Source organism: Crocodylus porosus, unplaced genomic scaffold (assembly GCF_001723895.1).
Source record: "Crocodylus porosus isolate Cpor-Errol unplaced genomic scaffold, CroPor_comp1, whole genome shotgun sequence".
NCBI lineage: Eukaryota > Metazoa > Chordata > Crocodylia > Crocodylidae > Crocodylus > Crocodylus porosus.
In genome coordinates, this window is record NW_017728949.1 from 76,780,653 (window position 1) to 76,795,796 (window position 15,144).

General features: G+C 39.6%; 1 long non-coding RNA gene across 4 annotated transcripts in view; it reads left to right on the forward strand.

The window, feature by feature from the left end:
* LOC109323137 overlaps positions 1–8,709 on the forward strand; it is a 190,296-nt gene extending 181,587 nt beyond the window's left edge. For all 4 annotated transcript variants that reach the window (XR_002104554.1, XR_002104553.1, XR_002104555.1 and 1 more), the window contains one exon: positions 8,664–8,709. This is a non-coding gene — a long non-coding RNA (uncharacterized LOC109323137). The remainder of the gene's footprint in view (positions 1–8,663) is intronic.
* Positions 8,710–15,144: the final 6,435 nt, after the last annotated feature.

Genomic DNA, 15,144 nt, shown 5'->3' on the forward strand with positions numbered 1-15,144 from the left:
CCCCCCCATGGTCCCCTCCCCTCTCCTCCAGCCCCCCCAGCCCTTTACTCACCAGCACCAGAGCCCTGGTGCTGAACACGTGGCCTGTCCGGCTGCGTGTTTCAGCACTAGGGTGAGTTCCAACCATAGAGATGCTCTGGCAGCCAGAGTGTCTCTGTGGAAGACCTAGCCTCCGGTTGCCTCGGGGCATGGTCAGGGCTCCACTTTTTTAAACATCAATTGTTTTAGATCCCTGGGTATCCAGTGATCTAATTTTTTCCCCACACTGCAACTTTGCTGTGTGAGGAACATTTTCTTGTTCCCACATGTGCCTGTTGCCCCACCTCAAAGGGGCTTGAGGCGGGACAAGAAGCATGTGCGCGCTCATGTGGGCGCACCTTTGGTGTGCAGTAACTTGCCCTGGGTGTGGGGTAAGGGAGGGTGGGGCCAGCATCTGAGCTGGCCCCAGAAGCCTTACCTGGGGTTTTAGGGGCCTCCTGGGCCTACAGCGGTGGTGATCTGGATATGCAGACCCTGTATGGCAGCCAGATTGTGGCTCTGGCCAGCCAGGCTCTGGTTTGGGGAGGTGAGCACTGCAGCCATTACCCCTTTTTTTCCCCACCAATTTTTTAGATACTGGGATTTCCTGGTATCTACATTTTGCCACCTCACAGCAAATATGTAGTGTGGCGAACAGATCCAAAAGGCTTTGAGGTGCTGGAAGCTAAACATTCCCATATGTATGGACACAGCCTAAGAGTGTTGCACCTATTTAAAGCATTTTTAATAAGTTTGAAGGTAAGCTTGAATAATGTGTTGGGCTTCAGTAGTTTATTTTTTAACTCGTCTAATAATTTGGTCGACATTAAATTTGTAAGTTCCCCAGTACGCAGACTTACGACACAATTGGTTCCTGAAAACCACGTCTTAAGTCAAAACATTGTAACTTGGAACCAAGTTTCTCATAAGAAACAATGTTATAAATGTGGGATTGGTTCCTGAACCAAGGCCCAATACCCTATTTTCACCAAAAATACCCCAGAATTTTGTACTTGATCAATTACAGACGAGCAATATAGCTACATTAATGTACTTATATTGTAAATAGCAATCATATTGATTTGGAAGGACTTCTTTGAGGTCACTTTGCTGGACTTTTTGAAGGGCTCTTGGTTGGACTTTTTGAAGGGTTCTTGGCTGGAGTCTTCTCAGGAGTCTTGGCTGCAGGTTTTCTGGAGTCTTGTCTGCTTTCTTAAAGAAAGTGTCCAAGGAAGTTTGAACAGAAGTTCTCCAGGGAGATGAGCAATACAGCGAACTTGTTCACTGGCATGGCATCACATCAGATCAAACACTGTAAAGTCAAAACTGAAGTCATAAAGTTGAAACAGGGTGTCAGTTTATAAACGTTGTAAGTGCAAAATGTTGTAACTCGAACGTTGTAAGTCAAGGACTGCCTATATTATGTTTTGAGGGAGTATATCAGCTATCTATTACATGGGCCTTCCAGATAAAAGGTATAATGCACTTCACCTTTTAAAAAAAAGTAAATCATTGATTAATTGATTTAAGGGCCCTGCAAAGTTTCCTGGCTTTTCTCCCTGTTCAAGAAACTGAAGTTGCCACATATGAAGCATGTCTCTAAATAACTAAGAACTGTCCCACATTTTGATGTTGCAACAAATGTAAGTGCCTTAATGACAGGTAAGCACTGCTAACTTTAAAAGGCAGTAGTATTTAGTGCTGTCAAGGCCCTACTTCTGCAAAAAGTTTTACCAATATTCACGGCCCCATGTGGTTGTTAAGTGACTTATACTGAAATATCCTTTTGCAGAACTGAGGCACTTCAGTTAGTAATAAAAAGGGGGAGAGAGGAAGTACTATTGTATGTTGCATTTTTTATACATTAGTTATAACTACAGTATTTGTATTTCTTTAAAACAAGATAATTGCATTGCTACTTAAAACCTAGAGTACTTTAGCATGACAGTTATGAGTTTTTATGTATACTTGTTGATATACCTTTTACAGGCTACTTACAGATGTTAAAAAAAAAACACAAAAAAAAGCTCTTTAAACTTTGTGCATCCTCACACCGAGCCCAGCACATACCTATAAGAGGTATCACAGTTTGACCCAGCTCACCCAACTTCTGTGTAAATTGGGCGTTTCAGCGAAGCCTTTTGGCACTTTTATCTAATAGCTGATTGAATCTATAGATCAGCTATTGAATCAGCTATTAGATAAAAGTGCCAAAAAGCCTTGCCAAAGCACCCGATCTATACAGATGCTACAAAGCTACATCAAACAACTAATGCACTCTCTTCCAGTAAAGCTCAGGTTCTTTGTTTTTTTCCACAGCTGTCAGCAGCCACAGTTCCCAGCTGTACAAAAGTCTAAATTACTTATGTATATACAAACCAGTAGTTCTAATTTTGGGGAGCACATTGAAATAGTTTTCTCAGTTCTAACTCCCCTTTCTCTTTACTTCAATATACTGAGAGTACACAGTAGAAACTAGTTTGAGCAATCAAGAAAAGCAAAAAACTGAAATAAAAATACTTGGCTTGAGATTTAATTTAAAAAATGTTGCTGACTCAACTGATGTAATTAAGGGTGCTAAGAATTCCGCAGATGTGGGGCATAAGATAAAGACTGAGCTCTAAAGTACTTTAGGCCATGTATGGTCATTATGTTTCTTCTGGGAGAATCGCCACTCTCCCAGTACAAACCATGAGCATACAAGTGTTCATTCAGTTTTTTCCAGGGGAAACGTGGCCTTTTGAAAGAGATCTTCCAGGGGTCAGCCTGGAAGATCTCCCTTATGAGAGAGTCTTTCTCACAAGAATGAATCTCTGTACATTCCCCTCATCTATAACCAAGCTACAGACAGGAGCATCTCTGAAGAAAAGCTGCATGTGCACCCAGAATTTTAAGAAACCAAAAGGTCCCTAAGGTAACTAGAAGCAAATTAATGAAGACCATTATAAGAATTTTTTTTTAAATCAATGCATTTTTAAACTGATAGGTGTTTCTTTTATTTCGATTGTGGTAGGCTGTAGTGAGGAAAATTGTTGCTAAATGCATCCCAGGCAATATAATTCTATAAAAGATTGAGGCAATGTTAGAAAACTAATCAGAAGACCAGCAGACAGCAAGGAATTGCAATATTTAACCAGAATGACATAAAACTGTAAACAATTTAGCAATCTATACCCTTTGTTCGAGACAGAAAGGGCACTTATGCATGTTTTTGCTGCTAATTGAGAGAAGGAAAAGAAAAACCATTTTGACTTGGATTTAACTGCTTGCACTCGAACAGCATACAAAGTAAAATATTTAATGTTATAGAATTTACCATTTTTAGAACAATGTGATGCATATTGGGCGTTAGTCATAAATAATGATGATATATTTTGACATAATTAATTTAAACAGTGGAGCTCTACTTATTTACATCAGAAAAAATTCAGCACCATTCCTGACCTAGATTATATTTTAGAAACCAGAGTAGCTGACTTGCACTAAAAGATGAATTTAGCTACAGTACAATGTAAAATAAAATGCTCTAATTTTTGGACATTTTCATAATATATAAGGTTATACCATATCGACAACCAGCAGATGGAGAAAAAGAACATGTTAGAAAGCTCAAAGAACATATGTGAAAGCTAATCTATAAATATCAGGCTAATTCCAAAGCTTCAAGATTTCTCCAAAGCTTTCTTAAACCCATCTAGAAAGATTTATCTGTTTTATCTGGAGCATTCCATTAAAAAAAAGTTTCCCTTTTAAACAGAATTGCCTCAGTCCACAGTTGGTTATATAGGGCAACTTAGATCCTTGAGGTTTTATCTATCTGTCTATCTATATACACACACACGTATGCGCATATGCGTGTGAATATAATGTATACTGTGTGTATATGTATGTGTATATGTGTGTGTATCTAATATACATATTTGTTCAGTCTTTTTCATTTTTCACCAATAGTTTCTTTCCTTTTTAGTTTGAATCAAGAAAACCTTAAAAACAAGGGAAAGAGGAAGTAGCAAATTCTCTGACTGCCATGCATAAATATGCATGAATATACTTATATGGAATGCTGCTTATAGAACATCAGAAAATCAGGAAATGCATTTTGAATCTGCATTTATAGTCAGTCTTTCCCTTTGTAAGTTAAAATAGTAATTGACTTTTTGTCTAGGTAAAATTTAAGATTTGGATGGCCAGCAAAGCTGTGCCATTTTCTGGCCTGAGTTTTGTAATAAACTCTAGTATTATTAGTTTTGTCTAATCTCAGAACAGCTGCTTTGTTTTCAGGTTTCTAAACTTAGAGGCCAATGAGTCCGTGTAATGTAGCATTTTGAAAGGCAGCGCTTGCCTTGTCCCATTATAAGGTGCAACTTAAGAAAAAAAATGGTTCACTGTTGTAGGAGATTTGACCACTTCTTTTAATGCTCCTGACTTGAAGTTAGCAAAATATCCTGATCACGGTGTAACAGTTCTTGTACATTGTAACTTTAAAAGTGCTCTATTAATCACTGTCTCATATGTAAGACAGAGCATGTAATTATTCAGGTCTTTTCTGTGTTGGATAGGCCTCATCTAGAATACAGTATTAAGTTTTGGGCGCCATATACAGTAAAACCTGTGTAAGATGAAATTTGTAAAAGCTTTAAACCAGCTCAAGCTGGAAAATTTATATGGTCCCAGCATGCCTTATGGCAGGGGTTGTCAGCCAGAGGTATGCATACCCCTGGGGGTACTTGGGAAGGCCCTGGGGGTACACAGCAGCAGCAGCACAGAGAAGCGGGGGTACTTGGGAGACGCCACTGTTTCATGTTTGGCCACCAGGGGACCCCCCTCTGCTCAGTGACCGGCCTCTGGGGAACCCCCCTCACCTTCCCCCTCCACCCCTGCTCCACATTCAGAAGGGGTACTCTCCTTAAAAAAAGGTTGAAAACCCCTTCCTTATGGGGACCATGTATATTTAGTCTATGTAAACTGGAAACTCTTATGTAGAAATGGTAAGCAAATTTGGGGCCCATTTTGTAGAATCATCCTGTATATCACAAAAATCCATTTTATGTGCATGTATGCATGCATCTGTGCAAGGTATGAGCAGCTAGTGCAGGGGCTAGACAGAGATGCTGAGGGGGATGGAGAATCATGGAACAGAGAGACAGAGACATGGAAGAGAGTATGGATCAGGCAGAGCGCAGAGAGAGCAGAGGGGCTGGAAAGCTTCCCCTATAAGACGAAAAAATGTTTAAGCAAGAACTTTTTCATGGTCTCATGTGATTCCATCCTAGACAGGTTTCACTGTATTAAGAAAGATGTAGTCAAGTTGGAAAGAAAACAGAAGAAAGTAAGAAAAATAGTAAAAGGCTTAGAAACATGGGCTAGTTGAAGCAACCTCATTTCCTTTATCTAGGAAAGAGAAGTCTGATAGCACACATGATAAGCCTTCTAACAAGCAACAAGCTATTTATAAAGGGGCCAGTGTAGAAGGATCAAAAATAAGTGTTTATTCATTCTTGCTTATTTATGGCAAGAGTGATTTTGGATAGTAGAAGGATGAAAAATACAGTTATAGGTTATGTAGGGCTATTGTGTAATCTCCTTCACAAGAGGTTTTTAGGAATATGTTCAACAAATATCTTTCAGACACGAAAGGTATACTTGATCATGCCTAAGAGGTTTAGATAAGATGGTTTCTTGACTTCAAGTCAGTCCCAAGGCCGTACCAACCATTAGGGCACCTTCAATGTAGCAGTAACTTTCCTGCATTCTTCTCAGTCTTTTGCAATCCTGGTTTCTTAAGGTACCTTCCATAACGAATAACTGTATCTTAAACTTAAAACATAGTGAAATTCTGGCTCCATGGAAGCTTAGTCCTTCAGTGAAGACAGCGTTTCATGCACAATGCTGGCATATCTGTAACAAATGTAATACATTGCAAGAATAACACTACAAGTTACTTTACTTGTAAGTAGATTGAGTCCAAGACTCTTCGTTTTTCTTGCAAGTGATGATGGCATCACAAACATTGGGAACTATGTGTTACCTTGTTTGTGTCCTATAGAATTCAGTTACTAGGTTAATATTTTAATAGTGCTCTGAAGACCCAAATAGGCTTGATTCAGTTTTTACTTTCTTTGCCAAAACAAAGGCCTTTAGCCATGAAAAGCAGTCAAACTCCCAAGTTCCCTACCTCTTTCAGGAGAAGTTTGGTCTGCTATACTCGTGTTGCTGTGTAGTGGGACCTGGGCCAAAGGGCCACAACGAGGTGGGGCCTTGGTGCTGCACTCTCAGTGGATGTTTGTCTCCATATTTCTATATCCCACCTGCCACAGCTTGATGTAAATATGAAGGGTATCAGGAAGTGGTACCTGAATTGACTGAGATGAGCACAGGTCTCAGTGTCCAGGAGTCTTCTGTGCGGCTCCACCTCCCCTGCACCCCACCCCTTTCCACCCAGGAGTTCCATTGATGATTGGGCTAGGCAACTACATGTGCTGGTCAAAAAGGTCTGTCGGGAGAAGAAAACCAAGCAGCCTATAACCAGCATGAGTTGGCCGAGCCCCGGGATCCTGGGTGAGGGTCTGCAGCCAATGGTATCCAGGCTGTGTAGAAATAAGTAAACATGTATGCCAGCCACTTGTTCTCTTTCCAGGCTGGCTCCAGGCCCAGAGGGAACGCAGCTTCTGGCTCTCAGCCCTGCCCGAGTAATGGGCCCATGGGGAATGCATTGCCCTCTGTCTTCCTGCCTTGCCTGGGAAGCAGGAGCATAGGAGGGCATGCTGTTGGTCTGCGAGCTCGCCACTCCTTCAGGACAGTCCAGGGATCCACAGACTGTGGGGCATTCCAACAGCCATCACCCCAGTGAGTGCAGGGCCCATCTGGGTCCCTGCCGCACCCCGTTATTTCCCTGGAAATAATGGCAGTCCACTTCAGGCTCTTCTTCATGGCCTTACACTCCTTGCCCACCTCTCCATTGCCATTGTGAGCCCAGGTGTAATCTTTTTCAGTTATGACAATAAGCAAATTCTCTGGGCTGAATCAGTCCCCTCTAACTGATTATCTAGGAAGAGAATTCAATTCTTCTTTGCCTGCCTTACAATATATACCCTGTTGCACAGGTACTAAAAAAAAAAATCTTCCATTTATTCAGCAAAAGTTATGCGTGCCTTGGCAGGGGAGTTGCATCTAAAAGGACTCTGGTTACAAAGAGGTAAAACTGAATTTTTTGGTCTTTTGCAACATGTACCTATTTCAGGGAATTCATAAGTAAGTGTTGAGTAGTTCCTTAGGATGTAATAAAATAGTCTACATTTGACCCTTTATTACTGAAATTTCTTCTATTTGTTTATGTATGACACTTGGATATTCCATCTTTTTAGGGCACTATGTTGACCCATGACCAAGTTCAAAGCCTTTGTTTTAGATTGTGAATGCTTCTATTAAAATCAGAGCTGTATGACTGACTGGCTAGCCAGTTCTGTAGAGCTGGAATGGCTATTACACAACAACTCTTTATTCACCCATTAAATCATTTATAAGTTTTGTGGTTTGGTGGTTCATAATCTGAAATGAGAAGGAAAACAATATTTTTGGTTCCGCACCCATAATTTCCACCCTCCCAGTATTTTCTGCAATCATGCCCCTGAGTATTCAGCCTGAGTATTTTAATAAAAAAGCATACTTCTAGGTCAGTTCAGGTGGAAAAATAATCTCAAAGCAAAGATTCACTGCCTACTTGTGAAGTGGTGAACAATGTGCTTGTATCAGATAAGAATTACCTTCTTAATGTATAAACAAAGACTTCATTTTCCAGTGCAGGATTTCAAGCTTTGCAGTTTAAAGGGTGAGTGAGGTTTGACCTGCAGGTGAATCAGTCTGGTAATTGTTTTCAAAGTAATTCAACTGAAAAATATTTTTTGGATTTATTTAGATTTTTTTTAAAGGTTCATTCCCTATGATCATATTAGATGGCTAGAACTTCTTTGCATTTTTGTGAGGAAAAAAATGTGTAACTTTGCGTAACTTCATCATTAAGTAAAGGATTTTTATTTAAAATGTATTTTGTGACCTCGTATAGTAAGTATATTGACAGTACAAGTTGTCATGGTTTTTTTAGAAATACAGATGAATAAAGGCTTTATTTGCTAAGGTATGATCCTCTTTCTGTGACCTCCATGTACCTGTTAGGTTCAGGAGAATCACAGAAATGGTAACAGTTTTCATAGGAAAAACTGAGCATTGAAATTTGTCTGCAGAGATGCAGTAAGTCTCCACTTGAACTTTTCATATAGAAATCTCTTCTTTTCTGCTATCTCAGTAAATGTCTAATGTCACATTTGCAAAGTTCCATTTTGTCTTTGAGACTTTTTTTTAGTATTTAACAATAAAAAAATGGTCAAGTGACTTCTCAGGTTTAGTTTTTGTGTGTAAAATCCATGCCCATGCAGAAGACTAGCAGATGCCCCCTCAAATCCTGAAAATAAGACATTTAGGGAGAACTGAATATTGGATGGGACCTGAATTTGTTTTCAGAAATGTATCTGCATAAATGAGTTTATAAAAAATAAGGAAACTAATAAGGATAAACTTTTACTTTAATAAGAGGTGCATATTACACATGTTTGTACATCTTCTGTATCAACTAATACTTTGTTTTTCAGCTTGGAATGAACAGGATGAATTTACCCACGTTAAGTCTAAACCTTAGCAAGGAAAAAGGTCAGTTTTTTGCATCTTGATGTAACTAAATATTGTACTGTAAATTAGTCTGTTAACTGAAAAACACCACCACCACATTTCAGGCTGATATAAGGATACAAGCTGTACATCAAGGATTCCCTTAGTATTGATGATAGCCAAGTGCTTTAATTGTAAACAAATTTTAAAGAGAGAGAGGGATAAAGAGATTGTGACATGAATGACTTGAAGTCATTTTTGCATTTTACTAAACTTGTGACCACTCTAGACCTGTTCAGTCTCCAGCACAAATAAGAACAGTGTAAAGGCTGCTCAAATTTGTGCCATTGGCTATAAAGGGCAGTTTCAGTAGGTCTGGATCAGCCAGGCATGCCCTATTTTGCACAGCCACAGCTCTTTCAAAGGCATCTTGGGAAGGAGGTAGCAATTTTAGTGTGTGGACACATACAGTTATTAAAACATTTGAAACACTTCAAAGGGCCAGCTGGCCACATACACAAAGGCTTTGAAACATTCTAAAAGAGCCTGAAACATTTGAAGATGGCACCTCCTTATGGGAAGTACTATTTTGGAGCATTTCACTTTTTTCTAGTCTGGATCGGGGACAGTAGGTAGACAGACTGCCAGTGCCCCACTCCTAGAGCACTTCTGGGTCTCCACTAGGACCCGTGCTGCAACCCCTCAGCCCACTAGACCCAGAGTCAGGCTTACTGCCCCACGTGCCAGACTCTTCCCAATTCCTAGGATCCCCTCACCATGTCGGAGCTGGGCCCTTCAGCTCCAGTCCTTCTACATCAGCTGAGAGAGATAGAAGTAGAGGAGATTGGAGCTGGAGAGTCAGATTCTCAGCTCTCCCCCCATGACCCCTCTTATCACTCCGCTGTGCCGCCAGCTCCTCTTTATTTCCCTTCCCTGTGAGGGGAGTAGGAGAGTAGAGTGGAGCCACAGCTTGCTGCAGCCTGTTTTAGCACCCATGGCAGACATTGGGGAGACTGCAGGATTCAAAAATGTTCCAGTTAAGAGGCACGTATGTCCCCCAGCTATAATGTTTTCCTTATGAATCTGTTCCGAGTGTTTCATTTGGAAATGTTTCAATGGTTATTTCTTTCCCTATCCTTAGAGTCCCTGCAGTAGTACTATACTGCTTAGAGCAGGGGTGGGCAATTGTTTTGGGCAGAGGGCTGCTTACTGAGTTTTGGCAAGCCATTGAGGACTACATGACAGGTAGCCCAGAGCAGATAAATATTCATTTTGTAAATTTTTTAGGGGCCCCATGGGCCAGATGGAATGGCATGGTGGGCCGCATCCAGCCCCCAGGCTGCATTTTGCCCACCCCTGCCTTAGAGTTTCCCAACATGAGAGGAGTAGGAGTAAAAAGATTTTACATGTCAGTCATTTATGTCTAAGGGCAGAAGCTAGGTTGAAATTAGTATGTGATATATTACTTGCTTGGTTTATTGCACAGTTGACTCAGATTAGGCAATTTGTTTGTTTGCTTTTAATTGACCTCTTGTGAACCAGTCCTTCACACCTTTAAACATGAGAGTAACCTTTGATAGCACAAACAATCCTGTTGAAAAGTGTGGATCTTTTATGTAAGCAAGAGTATGCAGGATCTAGTTGAAAAATTGCTAAGCTCTCTCCAGGCTTCATGAACACACTAATATAAAATATAAGAAATAAGTTTAACATCTTTATCCATTTAAAGTATAATCCTAAATGGACATTATTTTTGTTCATGGTAATTACAGGTTGGCATCAAAACACCATTACATTTTATGATAATGTATTTCAAAGAATAAATGCAAAACCCTCTTTACAGGTTGTAGCAAGCTTTAGTTGTAGTTTATAATTAGCTTATCAACCACATTGAGGAAATGAAATTGTTGGAAAAAATACTTGAATGCCAGATTTTTCCCCTCCTCTTAAAAGAAAATCAAGTCAATAGAAATTTTCCCTGAGGGGAAAAGCACTATGGTAATATTCTTATTCTTTCTATCAAAATACATCATTGATTTGGTATCATTTATCTTTACAAATAAATTTAAGAGATGGCTTGAATATAATTTTTCTTCCCTATGCACACACAATTCCCATAAATGCTTAAAAAAAAAAAGTTGTGCATGTGCAAAAAGGAGGAAAAAACCACCCTTTGGAGTTACCAGTTTGGTTGTATTTTTGACAGAGTGCAGAAATGAATACGTGAAAGAAATATTTATTTAACTTTGCTAATGCTCCTGTCTCATAAAAGTTTAAAATAACCAAAAGATGCTTGTGGCTATGTAGTTAATATCTAGCTAGCTAGCTAACTGCTGGCTATCTGTATTTGTAACTCAAAGCACTTCCTTCATTTTGGTGCTTGATGCACGGGAACACAGAACTCCATGCTTTCTAAATACTTGATAAACTTCTTCATATACAGATGCATTGAAAAGAAATGCTTAATTTTTTTTATCCACAATGTGACTGATTCAGAAATATTAAGATCTTAATGTTGTTGTCCTTCAGCAGCGTTTAAACTGAAAAACTCAATAGCACAGTTATAATCAGTTTTTTCTAAATCTTTGTATAATAAAAAGTGGTTTGATCTTCAGGACTAGGGACAGACATTATACACAAATCAGTGTAAATGATCAGAAACTGGTTTAAGCCTGTAACAGAGTAGATGTTCAGGGCACATAAACCAGTTTGAAAATGGGTGAAACTGGTTTGAGATAAACCTGGATGAATGTAGGATGAGACTTAACTGATTTGGGTCAAACTGGTTTATGCAATATGTATCCCAGAACCCTTGCTGGTCTAAGTTAAACCAGACTCCCCCAGCATCCTGGCATGCTCTCTGGGTTGGGCAGGGCTCTGTGTTCCACAATAGATCGGGCGCCTCCCCTCTGGTCCTTGACTGCAGCTCCAGCAGAGATATGCAGGCATAGAGTGTCTGCCTGGCTTCTTCTGCTAAAAAGGGATTATTTCCCCTGCCCCTCTGGTTTACACAGACACCTTAGCATTAGCTAGCATAGCACATGCTGGCTAAAGTCAGTGCTATGGGAGACAATAAAGGTTCACAGGCTTTTTGGAGCTAATCAACAGGTAGTTTAATGTCCTTCCTGGGAACAACTGTTTAAGAAGAGCTCCATTAGTCAGTGGAGAGAGGCTTTGTTTTCTTAATGGGTTGATAAACACAAAGTTATGTATAAATGTTCCCTGTTGGGCTGCTCAGGAGGGGGGCGGGATAATCAGAGCATCCTGCCAGGGCCTGGCCACGCCCCCCTCAACTCAGCTTTGTGAAAGGAAAGGGAAAGCTGCTCTAGCGCCCCTGGCTTCTAGCCTGAGCCACTTCAGGCACATGCTGGCATTTCCTTAGTCCAAAGGAAATGTCTGCATGGTTACGAAGCTATTCAGCCTAGCCAAGGTAGACTAACCTGCAAAGATTGCATCAGTTCAGGCTCAGGCTTTTTGAATGTCTGTCCCTAGCCCAGGTGTTTTCACCTTTTGCTTAATTTGAGGTTTTGTTTTTTTTTTTAAGAATTCACTACAAGAAGACACTGTCAGGAACCATATTAGTGCAACAAAACAAATCCATAAACCATTTTATGCAAGTTTTTAGCATACTGTATTTCAGAAGATAGCATAAGTATCATATATACTGTCTTATTAAATGAAGTAATGGTATAGAATTTGTATTAAGGGGTCTGAATATTTGATTTTATGTTAGCATAATTTGGTATATTTTCAGAACATCCTTCTCATGAAGGACTAGGGAAATTGTTGATTATTTGTTGAATGTTTCAGTAAGCAATTTTAAGAACAGCACTTGGAAGAAGAAATTTTTTTTCCATGCATCTAAAAATAACTTAGTCACATGACTTAGTACTTTAGCACAAAAGCATAATTTACAGGTTTAATTTGCAATCCCACTGCATTTTTGATATTTTCTTGCACAGAAGCTCAGTCTGAATGATTCAGATAACTTAATATTTCTCTGCATTAGGTGCTAAGGGGATTTAGTACAAATTATGATTTAAAGTAATTTCTGCTATTTAAGTCTCAGCATTCTTTTTGCACAAGTATGATTTTTTTTTTTTTTTTTTTTTACTCCTGAATGCTTTGTTCTTGACATTCTAAACTGCACATTTAATAAAATTTTTGGAATAAGCAAAGGGTAAGTGTCATAGTATAGATCAAATCTGCTGACCATATTCCAGTGACCTGATTTTTAAATGCATGCAACTAAAAAAGCAAATGGAGTCTTTCAGTTCTGTTTTGCAAGGAAGTTATTTTTTAAAATTATTCTGTCTCTCATCAAAGCCTAATAACCTGTCATCCCACTGATTTACTGAAAACTATCAGATAAAAAGCAAATGGTTACAAATAGTTAAATTGGTATGTGTTGAGTATATTTTCTGCGTTTATGTGTCTCTGGAATGAACAGAAACAAGGCTCCCATGTAATCCTGTAGCCATATACATATCCTGTAACCGCTACAGGATTACATGGGAGATTCTAAAAATACAGATGATAACTGAGTTCACTTTATTGTGGACTTTGGAAATTTGGGGCATGGAGTTTGAGGAAATATATTTTAACTTTGTGTTATGCACTTGGATCATCTTTCGAACACATTGCAACATTGGTCTGATGTTTGAACATATTCAGAGCTGAATTGATGCCATAATCAGAATATGATCTCCAGTGGTTTTACCTTAATTTTCATTTTATTCTCTATTTGAAAAACTACAGTGCTTATTTTCTGATGAATTACATTGATGAGTTAAATTAACAATAGAATTATTTACCCTTTAGCACATCAGATATGTTAATCCAATAGCAAAAACCCATTTTTTGTCATGATTATGGTTTTGGGGAGTTCAGATTTTCTGCCTTAGGGCTGTTATAGATACTGTGCAGCCCCTTTTTTCCTTGGTATAGAATCTGTTATTCTTACCTTCATTGGTAAATTCTGATAGCACTAACTGAATGTCAGTCAGCTGTGCACAAAATTTGCTATAGTCAGGCCCTGAAATGGACTTGAAGGAACTCCATTTAGGAGATATGCCACAGAGAGTTATGGCAGGAGTCCTGCAACTAAAAATTTAACCACTCATCCCTACCCCAAAAAATTAGATCTGGGAAAAAATGTCACAAGTGCAGATCAAAGTGTGGTGATAGGAAATTTTTTCAATAAGTTTCAGGGTGAGACAGAAAATTCTATTCTGTAGAACAGAAGCAAGGAGCAGGGCTGGAGAAAGCGGATGGGGTGAAAGATCTGACTTGGCAATCAGAGGCCAAGCCAATAGCTATCTTTTTCTTTTCTTCTTGTTTTCTTTTTTTTTTTTTGCAATGGAAGGGTGAGAGAGAAAAAAAATACCATTAAGGGGAAAAAGAGTTTTAAGCATAATTATGGGGGGGGGTTAATGTGCTAGAATATTTTTGTTAAACATTTTGAAACTTCTAAATTATAACAAAAACACTTGAAATGTGTGCCCGGAATCCTAATTATGATGTAAGACAGGTATCTGCTATGAAGTACTTGGTTTGCTCCTTTAAAATTAGAAAGAAAGATTCATCGTTATGTAATTGGTTGAAGAGTTATTGTAGCTTTATGTTTGTGGATTGGGAAGACACCAATCTGGAGTAAATTAAGAAATCATTATCAGCCATTTTCTTAAATGGAGACAAATCATTGTATAGGGTAGAGTTTTGTTTTGTTTCACTGCTAAATCTATACATTACTGAACAGAGTTCATCTTCAACGTGGTAAAAGGTGCAGTTGCACTTACATCTCAACTTCTAGGACTAATATGAGAGGCTAGCAACAATGTAGCCAAAAGATGCTAAACCTCCATCCCATGGGCCAAATGTGACCCATGGGGCAATCTCATCTGGCCTGCAGGGATCCCCATAGGTCCAGAAATTTGGCAGTGGGGGCAGAATGTCAATTGATGTTGCCACTCTTCCCCTCTGTCAAATTTCCAAGTCCCATGTGCATCCCTTTTCCCTGCCACACCGCCTCTCCCCACTTCTGGATTGGGGCTGGGCCAAACCCCTTTACCTCCCTGCAGGGCTGGGTTGTGGCCAGGCCGTGCTCCCTTTTCCCCCCATGGGACCAGGTTAAGTTTGGGTCATGCACCTTTCCCCCGTACAGGGTGGCACTGGGTCATGCCACTGCTTCTCTCCCCTCACCCCAACAGTGACAAGTCAAGCACCTTTCCCCTGTGGGGTTGCTTTGAGGCAAGCCTGCCCTCTGCACTCAATATCCTGCCCACTATGCTTATCCTGGGGAATAGGTCAGGACCACTAGCCTGGCAGTGCCCGTCCAGCCTGCTGAGCACCACTGTTCTAGTCTATAACATTCCTCATAAAAAAAAAAAAATAACTGTTGTTAATGCTGATTTCATAGAATCATAGAAGTAGGGTCGGAAGGGACCTTGTAGATCTTCAAGTCCA